The sequence below is a fragment of the Babylonia areolata genome, chromosome 2 (genome assembly GCF_041734735.1).
Source record: "Babylonia areolata isolate BAREFJ2019XMU chromosome 2, ASM4173473v1, whole genome shotgun sequence".
Classification (NCBI taxonomy): domain Eukaryota; kingdom Metazoa; phylum Mollusca; class Gastropoda; order Neogastropoda; family Buccinidae; genus Babylonia; species Babylonia areolata.
In genome coordinates, this window is record NC_134877.1 from 57,838,382 (window position 1) to 57,857,832 (window position 19,451).

At 44.7% G+C, this 19,451-nt stretch overlaps 1 protein-coding gene across 1 annotated transcript in view; it reads right to left on the reverse strand.

Moving 5' to 3' along the window:
• LOC143279524 (complexin-like) overlaps positions 1 to 19,451 on the reverse strand; it is a 307,086-nt gene that overhangs the window by 141,346 nt on the left and 146,289 nt on the right. The gene's annotated exons all lie outside the window — the stretch shown is intronic.

A 19,451-nucleotide genomic window follows, 5' to 3' on the forward strand; every position in this document is an offset into this window, starting at 1 on the left:
CCCTTATGATATCTAGTGTCCTTCCCTCTCCTCTCGCTTCCACTAAACCGTTAGGATAAGACAAGCGAGATTACCACTGCACCCCTTTTCTCACCCACTCTCTCTCCCCTCCCCCACCCACAACAAAATTGCTTCATCTTCATGCACCCTTTTGAAAACAACCGCTTGCAGAGAATGAAGGAAGGAAGGAAAGGAAAGGAAGAAGAAATGAAGAAAAGGAGGAAGGCGGATGGGAAGGGTGGATGGAAGGACGAGGTGGGACAGATTAGGGTGGTGGGTGGTTGGGTGTTGGCAGTAGATGTGGGTAACTTAATTTGCAGGAAACTGTGAGAAAGAGGGGAGGGAGCCCAGCCAGCCGACAGTGTGTCACTCTCCTCAGCTGCTTCTGTTGTCCACTGGGAACATGCAAATCGGGAACTGACGAATTCAAACAGGCCAATCGGGACGACACTGTCTTAACGGAGTGGGGCAAAAAACGGCTCTCGTGAGTTTCCTGTATGACCCTTCAACGGGCACTTGACGAACGCGTGTACATGAACCCACGGCAACAGAACAGCCGACCCTGACAAACTTCTACACAGAATGCGATTGCAAGGATGAAAGAAGACGCGAGGGTGGAGGTGGGGGTAGGGAAACGGAACATCGAGTGAAAAAAAAAAAAAAAAAAAAAAGGATAGAAAGAAAGAAAGAATGAATGAAAGCAAGAAAGAATGAAAGAAAGAAATAGAAAAAATAGAGGGCAGTAGATGGTAAAGCAAAGGAGAGGGGTTAAGGCTGCTGGGGGGGTGGGGGTGGTGGAGAAGGAGGTACAGGTTTCCTTGACAACGGGGCGGGGGTGGAGGGGTGGGAGGTAACGTGAAATACAGGGACGTAGCAGTTAGAGAAATAAGAGGAAGCGAACAACCACGAAGGTGTCACAATCTCTTTACTGACACTGCCCCTTAATTTGCTTCCTGACCCTCTCTCGTGTGCGTTCTGTATGACCCTACAGCGGGCAATTGACGTTCACGTGTTCAAGAAACCACGGCAACTGTAGAGCAGACACTGGCAAAAAATCTACGCAGAATGTATGAGAGGGTATGCACTAGCCATCTAATCTGAAGAGCTGAGTTTTGCGACATACTGGGTCTTAGTTTGGTGCAGGCTGCGTTGTTCGAAGGAGTGAAGTTCTGACTTCCTGATTGGCTAACAATGCCAGGCTGGCCCCAATGACTCCCCCTCCCTCTTTCCTTCTCCTGCGCATCTCTCTCTCCTCCCGCCCCCCTTCTCTCCCCATCCCTCTCTACTTCGATCTCTCTCTCTCTCCTCCCTCTATCTCCCTTCCTTCTCTCTTGAATCTCTCTCCTTCCACCCCCCCCCTCCCCTTCCCTCTCTTCTTCTGTCTCTCTCGCCCCCACCTCCCCCACCCCCTTCTTCCCTTCTCTCTCTACTTCTGTCTCTGTCTGTCTCTCCGTCTCTACCCTCCCGCTTTCTCTCTCCATCTCGTTCTTCCTTTCCATTTTATTTTGTCTTCCCTTATTGTGAAGGCATGGCGAACAGAAGCTATGAACTTATTCATTTATCTTCAATAGAACACTCGAGTTCGTGTTCTCTGTCTCTGTCTGCCTATTTGCCTGCCTGCCTGCCTGTATGTATGTTCATTTTCAGACTTTCTCGTGTAAAATTTAGGATCGTCTTCTAGTTTGTATACGTGTACGTGCGTACGTGTTGTGTGTGTGTGTGTGTGTGTGTGTGTGTGTGTGTGTGTGTGTGTGTGTGCGCGCGTATGCGTTAGAGAGAGAGAGAGAGAGAGGGGAGAGAGAGAGAGAGAAAGAGAGAGGGGTAAAGAGAGAGACGGGGGTTAGAGTAAAAAAAAAATGTTTCCAAGTTTACAGAGAACGCGTCTATGAATTTACATGTACCATTTCCTTGCGAGTCTTCCCACACTTGCATTTCCGCCCAGGACTTCCCGCAGATCTCTTGAGGGCAGATACAAGGCCTCATGCGAAGACGAATCAGAAAACCCGTACAAAATCTCATTTCATCTTTCAGCCAATCCAATTTTCTCTCTAACATTAATTCTCACCACCACCACCACCCCGACCCTGAGCATATTATCAATAAACAACATCACGTTAAATCAGATGGCTTTTCTGTAATACAGTCCAGATGACCATGGGGCTGTCTAAGGCTGTGAAAACATTTCGGACGAATATTTAAAAAAAAAACACCCAAAACAACAACAAACAACGAAAAAAGAACACAAATTCAAAAAGCAATGACCAACAGCAACAACAATGACAACTCAACCCGAAAATTAAATCTTCTTTCCAAGAAAATCGATAAAAAGAAGGTACACACCACTTTGTTATAAGCAAAACAAAAACAAAACAATAAACATCACCAAACGAAATTTTTTTTTTCACTAAACACAATGATGCAGACACGATCACTAAAACAAAAATACTTCGACAAGCATGTGCCTCAGTTAAAGTTTTCTCAAAACGAAACCCCCGACACAAATCTTAATCATCCATCAGTATGCTCCAGGCATACATGGCAATACACTGCAAACGACCAACACTGAAGGCATGACAGTGACACTCGGAAAAGGCAAAAAATATATACTTCAGGCACAATAACTCAAAACAACAAACCCACATCTACTTCAAGCACTATAACTCAAAACTACAAATCCTCACCCGCACCGCTGACAACTGACAGGAGGTTTCCAAACCGATCACTCTCGCTTCAAAACGTCCTCCTTCGGTCTCCGTTTCTTCAAGCCAGAGGAGTGGAGTGGGGGATAAAAACAACAACAACAACAACACAGGAATTAAGCAATGTGCCCTTCATTTATCCTTGCAGAATTACCGCTGCCCGCCCAAGTGAACGGTTCGGGGTATAGGGGATCGTCCCTCTCTTCTCCTCTCCACTCCACTCTATTCATCATCCGCAGCCGTCGCCTGAAGGCCTGTGGGCTGCTGCTGTTGCTTTGCTACTTCCACACTATCTGCTGCGTTCGATGTCTCCCCAGCCAATTTCTCTTCCCCCATCTCTGTCTGTCTCTCTGTCTCTGTCTTCCCCTCTACTATCTTCTTCCCCGTCCCTTTCTTCTGCACGCTTCTCCCCCCCCCCCTAAAAACAGGCCACGGGGCCGTGGAGAGAGAGAGAGACAGACAGACAGACAGACGGACAGATAGACTAATTAACAGACAGACAGACAGAGAGGAAGACAGATAGACAGACTGACTGACACGGTGAGAGAGAGAGAGAGAGAGAGAGAAGAAGAGATGCAGAGATGAAAAGAAAGACAGATAGTAAGTAGACAGATAAAGGGAGAGAGAGAAAGACAGAGAGAGACAGAGAGAGTGGTAGAAATGGGGGTGGGGGTGGGGGGCACTGAGAAAGAGAGGGACAGAGAGGGGGGCGGTACAGAAAGAGGGGGGGGGGGTGACAGAGAGAGAAACAGAGAGACAGAGGCAGAAAGAGACAGACTCACACACACACACACACACACACACACACACACACAGAAGGGGGGGGGAGGTGATGAGGGTAGGGACGGGTCTGCTGGGAACGAATGTGGTGACGATTGTGATGGTGAGGGTGGTAGTGGTGGGTGGTGGTGGTGGTGGTGGTGGAGGTGGTGGGGGATGTATTGATTGTGGTGGGATCAGTCGTGTGCCACGTCAACTGGCAGCGTGCTGGCCATCAATAGTCACTGGCCAGTCTGCTGGCTACGGATCGGTGAGGGGGCGGAGGGAGGGGCAGGTGGGGGGTTGGGGGGGGGAGGGAGGGGGGAGCGGACGGGGAGGAAAGGGGGATGGTTTGATGGTAAAGGGGGCTAAATGGGCAGTCCCAACACCCTCAACTTCCTGCTCATATGTGTGTTCGGACACACGTGTATGTGTGCATACCGTGGTCTGCGATGATTTGTTCGCTACTGTTAAGTAGCCTACGTTTAATCATAGTGCGATAATTCATATCTGCCCTCTGTTACTGCTGTGTGTGGGATTTGTTTACATCACCTTCGCAATTAAGCATCTTATGTCTTTAATGCTTATACATAACGCCGACTGTCCTAAAACCTTCTGGCCGAGAGAGTGAGAATAGAGCTTGGGTAAGAGACTCTTCACTTCCATCAAAGTGGTGAATTTCCTGTTCCTGTCTCGACACAGCAATTGCTTCCCCTGCCGTTCTGACGGTCATAGTCGGACACGACTATCGTAAATACATACACACATACATTGTAATTATTGTGCACTGTTCACGCATTTTACACCACAGATGAATGAATTTCTCTTTATGGAGACAATAATAGAGCATTCTGTATTCAGTATCCTCTGCTCTGCATTCTATTGGATTTTCGTTGCACTTGAATTGTGCTGTATTCCTCGTTAAGAGCGCGTCGCCGCAATCCAGCGCCTCCTCATTTTTTTCTTCCTTTTTTTCATATTTGGAAGTGAAGTTTTCTGCAGAATTCCTCGACTAGTATTCCACGCTGTTCTGGACTCACGACTGAGCGGTTGATGGTCCATCCATCTCAATCTGAAATCTGACCGTGATTGATTTTGCGTTCGTTATCTTTTTCAAACTCTGTTATCTGCGCTGTTTCTAACCTTCAGTATCTGTATGTATGTGCGTTTCTTTCTTCTTTCCTTCTGTCAGATCTGACGAATCTTATGCAACAAGACACGGCGTTCGTTTTCTTTACTACAGAGTCATTCTGAAGCCTGGCGAGCTCATCATCACAGCTCTCTTCTGCACCATCTTCTTTCGCATCGTGTATTGTTTTAATGAGGAAACAGCTGAAATGACTTCATCATTTTTAAAAATTCTTCAGTGCTATCCTCTTTTTTTATTACCCATGCCAAAGATGTCTGACGTCTCTAAACACTGACACTGCCATCTGTGAAAACCTTGCACAGGACGGCTGAACGTGGCACTCAGCTTCATCCACAAACGTTGCCAGACCTCAAAGGCAAGGGGAAAAGTTGAGACACATCACAGAAGGAAACTCTGCGAGTTAGCGCAGAAACAGGAGTGTCCATACATGTCCGCCAGGACGTTTTGTGCTCGAAACGGACTGATCAGCCATCTTCGGATACATCGCGTCCAGTCAACTATCCGGTAGAGATGCCGAGGTCCTCATCAACTACGGTGGACGAACAGTATTTCCCGAAAGACCCTTGCGTTCAATACTCATCTCCTTCGCCAAAATCGATGCCCAGTCTGAAAGCTTATGTCACAAAACTGCGGTCTTCTTGCTCCGTGGTCTGAGCTAGATTATCCAATGGAATCACTATAACAAAACTCCTACGACTTGTGTGTTGCTGGGGCAAAACTCTTGGCTTGTGTGCGAGGAGGTTAGCACGGAAAAGGGAGCACAAAAAGATGATCGATTATGTAGTTCTAAGGGAAACAAAAAATATATAATTTCTGGCGCTAAAGTACATGTAAATGGGACGGTAAAGCGGAAAATCAGAAAGGAAGAAACAACAGAAAAAGACAGAAGCAGAACCAAGAAAATTTCCAGCACAGAATTTCCAAAGGGGTTTACAGTGGGGAGAACTACTCAAAACTGGAAAAATCCCCAGCATGACCAGGAAGGGGCAGGGAGAAGGGGGAGAACATAGTTACTTTCTGTCCACACCACCGTCTTGGGCGTCCACTCTACCTGCGTGTCTTTGCCGATGTCAGTGGAAAAGGGTTGGGGTGGAAAATGGGGGTTGGGAGAGAGGAAAGCCTACATTTCCCTGCCCTTACCGACTTCCTAATGATTGCCTGTCTTTATGCCCCTCGTGTTTCGCTGAGTGTCGCAGAGTTACAGCCTACGAGCACAGTGTTCATTTCATTTACTGCCTCATTCAAAAGGCTACGGAACCCAAAGAACCCATCAGCACTGTTTTTTTACCACCCACCCTCCCCTCCACACATTCTCTGTCATCCCATCCCACTCTCGTCACCGAGGGAAAAAAAGGATTTCAAGCCCCAAAACAAGCACTTTCATCCAAAGTTACGGTTCTCTGACTTGTTAAGATAGAACAGATCAGTGTTTGGTGTACGTCACACACACACACACACACACACACACACACACACACACACACACACACACACACACAAACAAACAAATAAACAAACAAAAAAATGTCCAGCCTGCTGACAACTCTGAAAGAAAGACATCATCGCTTTCATTATCGAAATACACAATGGAGCCTGCGCATGTCTAAAAGAACCAGCACCAATCGAACAACCAGAAAACACGTACCGTGTTCTAGCAGCCCCCTAATCGTTGTAACGGTAAACAAACCAACACTATACTGAGGCGTTTTTGTTGTGTCCGAATTCCTGCTAAGATACTGAAAAAAAAGAAGAAGTTTTGAAGCGTTACAAAAAAACTACAAAAAAACAAAAAAAACAACAACAAAAACCCAACAAATCTGGCAAACTAAGAGCCACGCGATTCCAATCCTAAAAAGTGTGATAAAAAAAAGCGCAAAAAAAAGAAGAAAATTCGCCTGTTTTGTGTCCCCCCCCCCCCTTGCTCCCCCACCACCATTCTTTGAGGAAGAAAACAAGAAAAAAAGAATTGTTTGTTCAAGTCTCCTTTGTTGTGCTGACGTCCGTGTAGGATCATCCAAGTTACGTACCCATTTAACAAAGTTCACAGTTCTCTCTATTCTCTGGTGTGCAGCAACAATATCGGGTCTTTGTGTAGTAGTTGTTGTTGTTGTTTTAACCCGTTTACACTTAGCCCTCCATTTTTATCGTAAGAACAGAACGGAGGTCGATTCAGTCCGATCCATGGCTGCGTCTCTTCGGTATGTCTGGTTAAAAAAAAAGAAAAAAAAAGAAAAAAAAAAGGTTTCTGATATCCCAGAGTATTGATCAGCAAAGATACAGTATCCTTTCCCAGAGACAGTCTCGCCCTTCATGGTACTTACACTGTCTTCAAAGAAACGCGGCGAATCCTTACCACCAAGGAAAACAGTGCTAGTAAGCCCGCGATTTCTCGCAATCCCACAGAGAGAGAGAGAGAGAGATCGTGGGATTGCGAGAATTCGCCGTCGTTCCCCTCCCACGGTTTCTCTCAATAGCGAGAAATCGTGGGGGGGCGCCTCCACTATTTCTCATAGTGTGTGAGAAATCGTGGGAAGTCCCCCTTATTTTAATCAAAAAGATTTCCTTTGCCATCGGAGTTGGGTTCTTGTCTTTTCCCAATGCAAATCTACGAGAATAATCAGAGAGAGGAAAAGAAAAGATAAAGAGGAGGGCGAAGACGATTACGATAATGATAATAACAGTGGTGTTCTTGAAGACTTCAACAGTAATGACACTGAAACACATCTATTTTTTTTGTATTTCACATAAGACGGATCACTGCAATGCACTGACTTCAAATTCAACATCGCAATCAAAAGCAATAACAACGAAACTATGGCAATGAACATAACTCAAACAGAAGTATAATGAAATATGATATAACATACTATACTATACTATAATATAATATAACATAATATTATATAACATAACATTACGTAATGTGATGTAATGCAATGCAATATAACATTCTATAATATAATGTAATGCAATGTAATATAATATACAATGATATAATATAATACAATATTATAAAACTTGGACCAAATCTTTCACGATGGGTGTTGGGAATAACATCAAAATGATTCAACTCTCTACATAAATGTGATAGAAAAAAAGATGTTTCACAATGCTTTATCTTCATTCAGGGAGCGTGAAAACTGGAACAAACAGTTTTGGTGTTTGTTGTGATGCAAACTTTTCTGTCACATTTATTTAGAATGTTCTTCATTTCATGCTTGCTCATTTGTTCATCTGTGTCAGCATGTTTTCGCATGTAAGACTGCACTGAAAATAGATTCTCAGTTTCACAGAAGACACTCAGAACATGAAAATATTATTCCTAAACACAAAGTGAAAGAAAAGAACAAATCAGCCAGCCACGTAAACATAAAAAAGGAAACACACACACACACACACACACACACACACACACACACACGCACACACACACACGCACACACACACACACACACACACTCACCCACTCATACATATACACATACACAATCTTTTAAACCAGTACTGTGTCGTCACCTTCACCGTCTATTGTTGATGTCTTCACAAACGCCACTTTCATTATCATGATCGTCGTTGTCATCGCAACCATTTTCTTGTTTCTTTTTTTCTCTCTCGTTTTTCTCTTTGATTTGCATTGGGAAACGACAAGAACCCAACTCCGGTGACAAAGGAAATCTTTCTGACTGAAGTATGGAGGGACTTCCCATGATTTCTCACACATTGTGAGAAATCGGGGCGCCCCTACGATTTTTCACAATTGAGAGAAAACGTGGGAGGGAATCTCGCAATCCCACGATTTCTCTCACTTTGAGAGAAATCGTGGGTTTGCGAGAAATCGTGGACTTATGGGTTTCTGTGATCATGCTGACAGAATTTGGGAGCGGTTGGTCCAGTCGATAAAGCAAACGCTCGCAGAGGTAGCGAGGTGAGCACAGGTCCACGGTTCGCGTCCAGTTTACAGATGATACACCAGACTGGGCACCTGACACTCGTCACCACGTTGAAATCTTAACCACCAAGCTGTCACTGCTTAACAGATGAGTTACAACCTTACACACTTGGAAAGAGAGACTCAGAATGAAAAGGAAGAATGGACCAGGAACACAGACATGATGAGATGAGACACACACACACACAAAAAGAGAGTGAAAAGGAAACAAACAACTAAAAAAAAACCCCAAAGAATGGCATTGAAAAGGGAGTAACATTTTAGAGCAGAACATCCTTAATAACTGAGAGATGCCCCAGGAAGACAGCACTGACAACATCAATAACTTTAAAACAAAAAAGAAATGGAAGAAACCAACAGTCACAATATCCATGTCCAAAAACGTCTCCCCCAAAACAAAAACCTCACAGTTAGCAGAAGGCGGGTGCATGAAAGCGTAGATTACAGCATGCCTGCGCGCGTGTGTGTGTATGTGTGTGCCTGTACGTATGTGTTGTGTATGCATGTGCAATCGTGTGTGTATGTGTTCGCGTGAGTGCGCGCGTACGTGAATGCGTGCGTATGTGTGTGAGTGAGTGAGTGAGTGTGTGTGTATGTGTGTGTGTGTATGCGCGCGTGCGCGCGCGCGGTGTAGAGATTTAATTACTCCCAAACCCTCATATCGTCGCCTGATTTAACCTTATACAGGAAGGACCTTTGCAATGGCCTGATGATATTTTTTGGGTGCGTGTGTGAGTGTGTTGCAAAGCAACCTCCAAAAAACAGGATTCCAGAAAACAAAAAGACAGACTTTGCTTCATCACGCTTTCATTACCCTTTCGGCTACGAACAAAGACAAGTAAAACCAAAAACAACAACGACAACAACAAAAGAAAAGAAAAGAAAAAAATATATACATACAAAAAGAGTCTGTGCGCGTGCTAGAGGGCTGGGAACAACAGCCGGGGATCGAAGATGGTAATGTTTTCAGGGAGTCGTTAAACAGCTTACACCGCTTTTCTCTAGGAACATCTTCTGAACGAGAGAGGGTGCAGGGGAGGGGAGGGGGAGGGTGTGGGGAGGGCGAGATGAGGTGTGGGGGAGGCGGGCAAGGAGAGGATGAAGGTGGGGTCGAGAAAAAAAAAGAGGAAGAAAACATGCAATGTAATCAACGAAGAGAGAGTGAGGGGATGGGGGGATTTTGGGGAGGGGGTGGGGTGGGGGGGTGGGGGGTGGAGGAAGACATAGAACGTCAGGTTCACGTTCCTTAGTCCACAGATACGCTTAGTGATAAAACCCCAGGAATCCAGCCCCCCCCCCCCCCCCCAGCCCCCCCTCCTCTCCTCTTCCCCTCCACAAAACAGGGCATCTTACAGCAAACCACCATGGGCATCTTGATGGAAACGGTGAACATGTCGCAAAGTATATCTGGCGGAATAAAAGGCAAGGGTCATCCAGCAGGTTGCGAACAAAGGGATATCAAACAGTATGAATGGACTTTCCCCCCGTCACTACCCGGCACCTAGCTATAAATAAGAAGCATCCAGCGGTAATGAAACTGTAGGGACCCACTGGTAAATACTAAGTATCCAGAGATAGCAAACATGGATTCAAGGATGAACAATAGTGATCACAGGGAAATAATAAAATTCAGGAGTGATGAAAAGGTATTTAAAGAAAACAACAAAACAAACTTAAAACAACAAAACAAACATACAAAACGTAGACGATATCACAATCAGAAGCTGTCAAATGTAAGCTTGCGATAAATATGGACGTGCATCGTGGTCCACAATATGCAGACAGACAGACAGACACACCAGTCAAAACCTATACCTCCCTCAAACACAAACACAGCTTACAGAACTGACAAAGTAACAAAGTCGCTAGCGTCTAACGTTACAATCTAACCATAAAGCAAAGGTGTCGACAACAAAACCTGTGCCAAAATGACCGTGTGAAATAAACAACCTGAGACAGTACGGAGACCGCAGAACACTTAACGGGCCAATGCATGAGGGTAGGAGAGAAAATGAATTGTGAACCTTTATCGTTTATCAATACATAGATCCACAAACATCCGAAGGCATAAAGGACATTAAACACGGTATACAAAATAAGTAATCATGAATGACACCGAGAAAATTTCTTTAATTGCAACCCCTCGCCCCCCAAAAAAACAAAAAAACTTCATTTTCGCATCACATTTATAGTGTATCACTTTCGTAAACAAACGCGCGCGCGCGCGCGCGCGCACGCACGCACGCACACACACACACACACACACAGTGGATATCAATGTAAATGCGCAAGAATCAGCGAAGTGGGAGGTAAAAAAGAAAGGTGGGCGTGGGAGACTGGTGGGTGGGTGGGAAAAAGGGAGGAGAAAAACTGATGGAAACAGAGCGGGAGAGAAAGAAAGAGGGAATAAAGAAGGGAGGGAGGGAGGGAGTCCTGTGTTTTGCCGATGGCTGGGAGTGGGGAGGTCAAAAGAGGGGAGGGAGGTAAAGAAAGTGAGATGGAGGGTTGCAGAGTTTGAGGACATCTTTAAGGAAGGAGAGATGACGGTGAAAGAAAAAGGAGTTTAAGACCCTGCTCCCTGAGGGCAATGAACCTATTTATCAATTCTCAATACAACCCAAACTAAGAACCCCCTCTCTCTCCCCTCGCACTTTTCTAAATCTCTATGTGCTTGCGCTACTGTATGTCTACATAATCAACGTAGCAGGGGGAACATATGCCATAATCACCGAGACAATGGTTTAACGCTGACAACATGCCTGCCTCCCCTCAAAACCAATCACCTCAGCACACAGTGGCAATTTCATCCCCATGTGTTTGTGGGCAGAGTGGCGAAACAAGGGAGAGAACTGAAGCGAAGGGGACAGCGAGGGACTGGGGAGGGGTGGAGGTGGGGTTGGGGCTGAGAGAAGAGTGACTGTTTTGAGGAAAGCTGGAAGAGAGGCACAGAGAAAACGAAAAAAGAAAATGAAAGTGAACAGGCAGCAAGTGTCTTCAGTAGTTTGCCATGCAAAAAGTTTTTTTTTGAACTGAGAAAATAAAGGGACGTAAGATCGTCTGCAGTCTGGGTGCGAGAACGATGTTCAATACAAGCAGAAACAATATATCTGTATCTGTGACAGGAGAGAGTGTGTGTGAGAGAGAGAGAGTTCGCTATGAAGACAGATCATTCCATACCACAACACTGACAAATCTTCCGTCAAGTGTGTCTTATTCTTCTTCTTTGTAAGTAGCAGTAGTCGTTGCAGAAGCAGCAGCAGCAGTATAAGCAGAAGTGGTATAATTACTACTGTTGTCCTTGGACTCAATCAGTGGTCGTTGTTATGTTTCTCATACTATCTGCTTAGCACTTTGGGTCATAGTATACATGTGTGTACTTTTCCTTTCACGCAAATATAACCGTCCGAGACGGGGGAAAAACAGAGAAGAGAGAAATAGAAGGGGTGGGAAGTGGAGGTGGTGGAAGGTTAGAGGAGGAGGTGAGGATTGTCACTGGAAGAGGAGATTTAGGAAAGATGAGCACTGTCACATGAAAGTCTTCACTTGACGGCGAACTTGTATCGTGATACGACTGGTTATTTGACTGGATCTGTCAACATCCTTGTTGTACCCCCCCCCCCCCCCGGCCCCCCCCCCCTCGCCGCCCCCTCCCCACACACTATCTCTCTCTTTCCCTGGCCCCCTCTCTCACTCTGTCATGACATAAACTGTTTACTGACTGGTTCACTGAACGTCTTAATAACAACAAAATTAACAATCACATACAAACAAGTACGCACGCATGCACGAGCATTTCAGAAAGAGAAAAAGACAGAGAGAGGGAGGGGGGAACCATTCTTTCATTCACAAAGGAAAATCGTGTCAGAAGACAATGGAAAAAGTTTTACAAGTCCCTGTTGTGTCTACGTTTGGGATTAGTTCGACGTAGACAACACAATCGTTTTCTGACCCCACTCCGCCCCCAATCTCTCCGTCCGTCTACTCCCATCCCGCCCACCCGTTTATCAGTTAACTTTGCGACAGTTTTTTTTTTCCTTTTCATTGTAATTTTTTTTATAGTTCATCTCTCTCTCTCTCTCTCCGTCCTACCTACACCTCGTTCGTTACTCAAGTTTTCCCTCTGTCTGTCTGTCTCAGTAAGTCATGTGTGTGTGTGTGTGTGTGTGTGTGTCCGTTGCCCAGTTACATTACTGTGGTCAATATGGCAAACACAAGAAGAGATAAGGACTGGTCGACGAAAGCATACCTCCCAATACCAATCACCCCAGCACACACAATGTCAACTCCAGTTACGTGATCTGCGGGCAGCTGGGAGAAAGGGAGAGACAGATGTGGATTTTTTTGTCGTTCTTGGTTTCCAACTCCGACGTTCACTCGTATTGATCAAAGAGTGGGCGTTTGACAGCCATACTTTTCTTTTGAGGGGTCTGCATATTGGGTATATACGTGTTTCCAGCACCCACCTAACACTGACATGGTTTACGGGATCTTTAAATTTAATATTTTTTTGCTCGACGTGTGTAAATGCACGAGCGGTTGTTCAGGCACTAACATGTCTGCACATAATTATGTTGACCCGGGAGATCGGAAAAATCTCCAACCTTCACTCACAAGACGCAGCGAGGATTCGAATCCAGAACCCTACGACTGAAGGTCCGACACTCTAACCACTCGGCTATCGGGTCCGCCAGAAAGATGTGGATGAAGAAGGAGGGAGATATGGGAGTGGAGGCGGGAAAGGGGAGTCATAAGGATATGTGGAAGACAAGCTCTAGACGGAAAATGAACGGTGAAAAGGAAGCGAGATAAGTTTAGCAGTCTGGGTGATAAAACACGTGAATTCGTTTTCAATTATCTCTAAACAGCTCTCTCTCTCTCTCTCTCTCTCTCTCTCTCTCACGCACAAACCCTTACACACACACACACACACACACACACACACACACACAGATGATGATGTTTTATTGAAGAAACACATTAGATTCATTTCAATGGGGAGTTGGGGAATAGGTCATTCAGCATTAAAAAAGAAAAAAAAAAATCATTTTCAAGTAGACAGACATTGTCATGAAACGTAGCAAAGGACAAGTCACACAAACAACACGAGTATCAGAATGGAATGCTGCGATGCAACTTGGAAACCAGCTTCAGCGTGTACGCTCTGAGCGCAATTTAAAAACTCTATACAGAAAGCGAGAAAGCTCTAACACGGTCTCGTCGTCATCAACTCCCATCAGTGCAGGCAAATTATGAGTCTCGGACTCAACCGGAAAGAACTCGCTGCGTAAAGCTACATAAGCTGAACAGACAAACAAAACAAGGCTTTCATCTTCGATTTCAAGCTTACACATTGGGCATATTATCTGCTGAGGGGATAAATCTGCTCGGTACCGAAACCTATGAGAGTTAATGGGTGAAAAGCCAAATCTGATTTGAGCATATGCAATCTTGTAACAGCGTGACTGTTGACAGTCCACATATGACTCAACCTTGAATGTTCTTTTGAACTGGGCATAAAATTAAAAGCGTTGAGAGAGAGAGAGAGAGAGAGAGAGAGAGAGAGAGAGAGTAAGAGTGAGAGAGAAAGCACACACTAACCCTTACACACACACACACACACACACACACACACACACACACACACACACACACACGAAGAGAGAGAGAGGTGGGGGGGGGGGGGGGTATACAGAGACAGAGACAGAAAGAGCTGCGTAACTGCAATCAACAAAGTAAACGAACACAGAGCTCACAGGATTGGTCGAAGAAAACATGCCTCCCCAAACCAATCAGCCTGGAACAACAATGACAACTCCAGTTTCGTGTTTGGCGAGCCATTTGGAGTGGGGGTGGGAGTGGAGGAAGAGAGGAGTAGGAGGAGAGAGCAAGAGGATGGGGGTTTCGAACGAAAGAGTTGGAATACATTCGGAAGAAGAGAGAACAGACAAAAACAACCCTGGGAGGTCAGACGAGTTCATCTATCGCATTTTGGTGATGAACGTATCTACCAGTTTTCGATACTGCTCAAAGCAGTCTCTGCCTACCTGTCTGTCTGTCTGTCTGTCTGGTTATCTCTCTCTCTCTCTCTCTGTGTGTGTGTGTGTGTGTGTGTGTGTGTGTGTGTGTGTGTGTGTGTGTGTAAGTACGTGCGTTACTGTAATCGACAGTTTATGGCATATGGACACAGCCAACACTGATTTACCAAGTGATGTCCACAAGGCGCAAAGTTTGATCCCTTGCTCCGTCAGAGTCCCGCGCGAATCGGCCTCAGTAAAGGGCAAAGTTTAGGAACAACAGAGATCAAGATTTTTCTTGTCCTGCCATTTCTCGTCTTCATCTCCCTCCCACCCTCTCTTTCTTGTCTTCGTTGGGCCACGGAAATGAACATGGCAAACAAAAACATAATGTGATATATTGTATCGTGGGGTATCGCTCTCGCCCTTTTCCCTCAGCAATAAGTTCAATTGTGGCAGGTCCACTTCCTTTGCGTTAGCTGTGCTTGACTATGTGTGTATACATATGTATGTGTACATAACTACATGCATGTATATGAATGTGTATTGTGTGTGCGTGTGTTTATGTAAGTTTATGCCTGCCTATGTGTGCGTATGTGTTACGGTAGCTGTTAGATACACATGTATGTTAAAATGTATGTATGCAGCGTGTGTGTGTGTGTGTGTGTGTGTGTGTGTGTGTGTGTGTGTGTGTGTGTGTGTGTGTATAGTCACATTTTGGTGTGTGTATGTAACATAGATATGATGTATTATGTTAACAAAAGCGTTTTTGTAAAGCACCTAGAGCAGATTTCTGGATAGTGTGCTATATAAGTATCCATTATTATTATTATTATTATTATTATTCCCCAAGTTTGACCAGAAAAAAAAAATCAAACTGAGCGTTTCGTCATTCGGATGAGATAACCCGAGGCTCCGTGTGCAGCACGCACTATGGGCACTAAAAAGAATCCATGGCAACGACAGTGTTATCCTCTGGCAAAATTCTGTAGGAGAAATCCACGCTGATAAGTACGCAAATATGTGATGTGCATGTACTTAGGGCCTGACTGTGCGCGTTGGGTTAGGCTGCTGGTAAGGCATCTGCCCAGCAGATGTGGTGTAGCGTATATGGATTTGTCTGAAGAGACTGACGCCTCCTTGAGAAACTGAAACTGAAGTATTGTATTGCAGTGTATTACTTCTTTTCACAACAAATGTTTCTGTGTGAAATTCGGGTTGTGAAATTCGCGGGAGAGACAACCCCTTTAAAAAATAAATTGTTCTCCGAGTGTAACTTTGCTACTACCAAAGTGGGTTTTTCTGCAAATTTTTGCTAAGGGCAACCTTTTTGCTGCACACGGGACTGGGGCTTATCGTCTCGTCAGATTACATGACACAGCAACCAGACCACCATTCAAGGTCTTGTGAAGGAAGCTGGGAGGGGGTGCGGACTAAAAATCACGGTCTGTTTCTATGACTCGATCAAATCCGTGGACACTAGCGTCGTGGCTGGGTGCATTACCACAAGGCCACCACCACTCCGCCTACGATGCATATTCATCACCAGACAGGACCGTCCAATGAAAACATTGCCTCTCAAACCGATCAGGCCAGTGGATGAGATGGTGACAGCTTCCATTTCAGTGTGTGGGATTTTTGTTGCTGGAGAGGGGACAGACACTGAAAAGGAAGGGGATCAAATACGCACGTTAAAGATCCTGTAATCCATGTCAGCGGTTCGATCCATGTCAGCGGTTCGGTGGGTTATGGAAACAACAACATACCCAGCATGCACAGCCCCCAAACGGAGTATGGCTGCCTACATGGCGGGGTAAAAACGGTCATACACGTAAAAGCCCACTCGTGTACATACGAATGAACGTGGGAGTTGCAGCCCACGAACGAAGCAAACGAAGAAGTTTTTGGTGGGGTGGGGTGGGGTTTGCAGAGACGTCAGTACGTGTGCATAGGAGGGGGCGGGGGGGGGGGAGTACAGAAGGATGAGGGAGAGGGGACGAGAGTTTGAAGAAACACAGGAGAGAGCACAGACACTGAAAAGGAAGGGGAGGATCAAGAGCCCTCAAGGCTAACAAACACATCTGCCGATTTTCAATACTGTTCTCTCTCTCTCTCTCTCTCTCTCTCTCTCTCTCTCTCTCTCTCTCTAAGAAGCGTTACAATAATGAACATGGCAGGAATACACACACAAAAAAGGAAAAATAAACAACTAACATATCCATTATAAGGAAAAGGAACAGTGAAAAGATGCTGGCAACATCTCTGTGCCTTCAGGCAGATGAACACATCCATCAGTTTTTTTCAATACTGCTCTCTCTCTCTCTCTCTCTCTCTCTCTCTCTGGAGTCTCCAAGTGCTGCTGCATCACTGTAATCAATATCACAAACGAACATGCCCATCACAATCATCATCATCATCATCAGAGACAGGACAAATCGATGAAAATATGCCTCCAAGAACCAATGATCCACGCCAATATTCATCGATTTACTTAAATTTCTTATTCTTTCTTTTTTCCATGGCTGCTATTTGTGAGCGGAAGGGATGGGGGATGAGTGGATAAAGGAAGAAAGGAAGACCAAGGTGCCCCTCTTTCCTCTCTCCCTTCAAAATTCTTTATTTTGATATTCTCCTGAAAGAACTGATAAATGGACCTTGTCTCTGATTTGGGTCAAGTGGTCTAAAAATTGTAGGAATGTTCAAACTCGAGCCTGTTAAACAAATCAAATGGTTTGGGTGATTTTGGCGAATCCATACAAAGGAGTGTTTCACAGCTTCAAAAAACGGAATCCCCATGAGGGAACGGTAAGTTCATAGAATGCATGCGCCCTCTGCTAATTATAACCAAAATATCTTTGGTAAAGTTTCGTGCTCACTTTGGGATTGGTGACACCAGTACATCAACAAATTCTCTTGGACTGTTTCTGTTTTGACATTTGACAGAAAATCAAGGTCACTGGCAGGCACAGTCTTTATGACCGTCCACAGATAAAGAAGGGCAGTTTATCTGGAGAGAGGTCATGGATGTAAGTTGAGTCATACTGCGTTTTTATGGGTGCATTGGAACTGACAGTGCGCTGGAACACATTTTGCTTTTCCTCTGCCGATCCATGAAAAGAGAGAGAGAGAGAGTGTGTGTGTGTGTGTGTGTATGTGTGTGTGAAACGATGCAATGACAAATTCAGAGAGAGAAGTAAGAGACAAAGAAAAAGACAAGAAACAAAGAGACAGAACGCACATTATACGCCAGTGTATTCAAACCGTACAAAATCCGCGAGCCAGTGCTTTGCGTGCACGCCAACTCGGTTGTCTTCGCCCTCCCCGTCTCTATGGGTTAAATAGATAATGAGGCCATCGATTTCCGTTGGGCACAGTTTTCAAATGGAAACCGCCGTTAGCAACTCAATCACCAATCCGTCGTAGCCAACACCCACACACCCCGACCCCCATCCCCAACCCCCGCCCCCAACCCCCCATAAACCTTTTCCCTCCATACAGCAAGGTGACAGTCTGACGCATCCACAACCCGCTTACTGATGACAGGTCGATGATTTTGATGAAGACTGCTCAGAGAGCGACAAAAAAATGTAATGATGGGAACGCAAATTTGTTAATAAAGCAGCACAGTAGCAAAATTCAAGGCAAACTGGTCCTGATCCAAAAGCAACGTGTTAATAAATTAGTTGTTTTCGCTCGAATTAATCAATTTATTGTCCCGCGAGTCTGCTTTGACATTTCCTACAAACTTACAAGCCGTTCGTAGATTTGTGAATCAAGAATATATATATATATCCTTTTTTTTAACTAACAGAATACATTTCAAGTTAGTTGGGAAAATTCGTGATGACTACACTTAGAAGAGCAACAACAAAAAAAAGGTTTGAATGGAACTTTAATGAGCAGCACACACCAGTTCAAAGTAAAAAGTATTGTGTATCCATAGCCTTCTCGCGCGCACACAAAATGTTGATGGTCTTGTGAAGTGAAGATCGCACATCAAAACAGCAGTGTTTGGAACGCAAACATAACATGCAACACATCAGCAAAAAATGATAAATTGGCCCATGTCCACGCTGATATATCTTCGATGCCAACAACCCGGTCTTAGCTGATATTAATGTTGTACCCAAAACCTTCAAGTTCATCAAGAATGTCACGTGATTTTGTCGAGACTACAATCAGAACAACAAAGAACCATTTGGAAAGCAAATTCAATAAAGGACAAAAGACCCGAGCAATCTTTTTTTGTGGAAAACAATTTCAAGCGAATCAAAAATGACACCGTTTTCTTGAAATCCTCCAATCCGGTCAAAAAAAAGAGTAAATATTTGGTGTGTTTGACAGAATTTTGTTAAATTGTGAAATAATAATTCGCTTCAAACATGCGTGCAATTTGTCGAAAATTTGTGTTGATCTTGTGCAGTTTTTTTGGTGGGTTTTGTGGTTGTTGTGTTTTTTTTTGGTTATAGTTCCGATCAGTTGAGTTCCTTTCTTGTTCCGAGTGGGATCAGTTTCCAAGAAGGCTGAAGCCATTCTCTTGCTCTTTGAATTGAGATCATATGAAGGTTGGTTGTTGTTTTTCCCTCTTCCTGGGCCTCATCTTATTGTCCTAATCCCGTTATTCCTCCTTCTCCTCTTCTTTCACCACGCCTCTCCTACCCTCCCGGTAACTTCTTTCCCATCTTTATTTCTTTGTTAAAAAAAATCATGTGCGTGACAATGATACTTCAACATCTTGGGGTGTTTACACTTACTGAAACGTGGCAATGATAATATTCTGTCCTGTTTTCTTTCAACTGGAAAACTGGACTCATGTCCATCAGTTCACACACACACACACACACACGCACACATGCACAAACACACACTCACACACACAC